Source organism: Limulus polyphemus, unplaced genomic scaffold (genome assembly GCF_000517525.1).
Source record: "Limulus polyphemus unplaced genomic scaffold, Limulus_polyphemus-2.1.2 Scaffold1223, whole genome shotgun sequence".
Classification (NCBI taxonomy): domain Eukaryota; kingdom Metazoa; phylum Arthropoda; class Merostomata; order Xiphosura; family Limulidae; genus Limulus; species Limulus polyphemus.
Window position 1 is genome coordinate 50,195 of NW_013666833.1, and position 2,582 is coordinate 52,776.

At 32.9% G+C, this 2,582-nt stretch overlaps 1 pseudogene; it reads left to right on the top strand.

Moving 5' to 3' along the window:
* LOC106462677 overlaps positions 1-2,582 on the top strand; it is a 63,676-nt pseudogene that overhangs the window by 43,285 nt on the left and 17,809 nt on the right.

The following is a 2,582-nucleotide window of genomic DNA, read 5'->3' on the forward strand; positions in this document are numbered from 1 at the left end:
TTTTGTGTTTCAGACCATTGTAGTAGCAGCCACATGTTTACATTGTTTTGTGTTTCAGACCATTGTAGTGGCAGCCACATGTTTACATTGTTCTGTGTTTCAGGCTACTTGGCACTTGTTTTTATTTATGTGTTTTTCAGCCTACTTGCCAGTAGCATAGCCACATGTTTATATTTACTAATTGCCAACAGTAACCATATATTTGGTTTTCAGACCACTTGCCAGCAGCAGCCAACTGAGCTGTCGCACAACACGTGCTCCTGTACCTTCTTATAGTATTAGACAGCTATTCCTGCAGATTGACAACACTAATTTAACCCTTCTGGATCCCTTTCTCTACACAAAAGACCCTAGCATTCAACTCATTGAGCCCTTGATAAGCTATTTCAGGTAAGTATACACGTCTGCCTCAAAATTAAGATATGATATAAGCAGAATATTTAAAGGCTCTCTAGTTGTCATCATATGAAATTTGTTTTGATTAAATTTTTATTTCATGACTTTTAGCTCCAATATAGACAGAATTCAACCTTCTTTCACTTTTGCATTTCCAGGTAGGCAAAATGTGAGCAATTTGAAACTGATGTTTGAATTATTTATGGTTGTGTGAATCACACTATAAAAACCAAACTTATCAAAAGTTGCTAATCCTTAATAAAAGGTCCTGATGAAGAAAAAAAAAAAAAAGCCAAATTTTTCATACTTAAGCATTAGAAAAATTTAATTTTGTATGAAGATTTATTGACATTTTAAATGTATATTTAAAAGTTACCAGAGGTGCCAACTAGAGGAGCTTGGCTGAAAATTCTTAAAGATGTGTGACCACTGGTATAATCTTTTTCAGCCTTTGTTAACTCCAAATATTAGTTTATTATCCTGTTGTTGGTATTAGGAGATATGCTCAACTTCATCTCAGTGGTGTTTTGAGTTAGAAATTTTCTTTTGTAACCATGGTCTACATCTTACATACGAGGTCATTGGTTTAATTTGACCTTGAATGTGGTTTTAGAGTTTATTCCTGTTCCAAATGCAACTTTAAACAAAGCAGTCTGGGGGTTTGGTGGCCAACTAGGCTCCCTAAAGCAAGAGCATTTCAAGCTTTTCGAATAGCGAAAAGATGGAAATATAGGCACCTGAAACATGCTTTCTGCAGTTCTTTATTAACCCAATTTATATTATCTTCTCAAATTTTATAAGAATTATATATCAGTATTTATACTGGATAAGTGGAAAGGGGCACAATGTTCAGATATTGTTGTATGAATTTTTTCCCAGTTTGCAGTTCTTATTACATCAACAAACAAGGTACTTAGTCTCATAACATATGTACAATTTTGCCTACCAAGCTTCTGAGTACACAGTATATATATTTAATTACAGAATAAAAACTTAAAAATGTATACCGTGTTGTACAGAACCATTCGTTCCCCCTATGTATAGACTTTTTATAGTTTGAGGGAAATCATACCCAGAGTAATATCCACATTTCATACATTTTTGTTCAAACATTGAGTAATATTCCCATGTGTAAAAGTTGTTCTTACCAGTTTGTTTCTAAAAATTGCATATTTTCATGCCAGAACAGCAGTAAGAACCCTTCTACTTTTTTACTTTGATTAAAACTATTTTATGTTGTACAAAATATATCCCTGAAAACTATACCTCATTTACACCATTCAGCATTTTATGGAGGAAACAGACTGACTGTATATTCTGCTGCCTTGGAGGATGAGTTAAATCTGTTGTAAAACATTAGGGATTTAAAAATTGTATTGTAATATGTTAGGTATACCTCATTTACACCATTCAGCATTTTATGGAGGAAACAGACTGACTGTATATCCTGCTGCCTTGGAGGATGAGTTAAATTTGTTGTAAAACATTAGGGATTTAAAAATTGTATTGTAATATGTTAGGTAACAGCAGTTACAAAAGGCAAGAAATCACTAATTACCTATTTTCAACAGTTTCAATTTGATAAATGAGTCATACAGGTTCCATGATAATACCCTTTTCTATGTGTTTGCAGTTTACAATTGTTCAACAGATGCTGTCTTAAGTCTGTTAGTATCAATGTGTGTGTGTTTATTGAAGACAAAATTTAAGCACCCATTTGGGCAATTGGGAAGACAAGGTGTCCTCTGTAACTGCTCTTGTTAATGTGTAGAAACTATGCTTATAAAGTGTGATTAACCCTTTGTATGTTAAGGGAATTTCTTGGTTGTTTCACCTGATGTCCTGGAAGTAGTTGGAACTTTTCTAAATGGATAGATTTTGTGTCTATAGACGATAAGATTTGATGTATAGCTGATTGCCATGATTGTAGAATTTATTTTTTCTTGTTCGGCATTTTTGTTTTATGTTTAGTGGTGGACGAGTTATAAGAGTGGTTGGCATCAACCTAACCTCTATTCAGCAGCCAAGAATGGTGGTTTTCAGTAATACTGGAGTTGTAAATGAAACAGTAAGTTAGTTAATTGTATTAAAAACAAGTAAGGACTTTTATCCTGTTATTATAAAAGAACTAATGATTAATGTCATTTGTTAATTAATTCAATAAAATATATAATGCTTACATTATG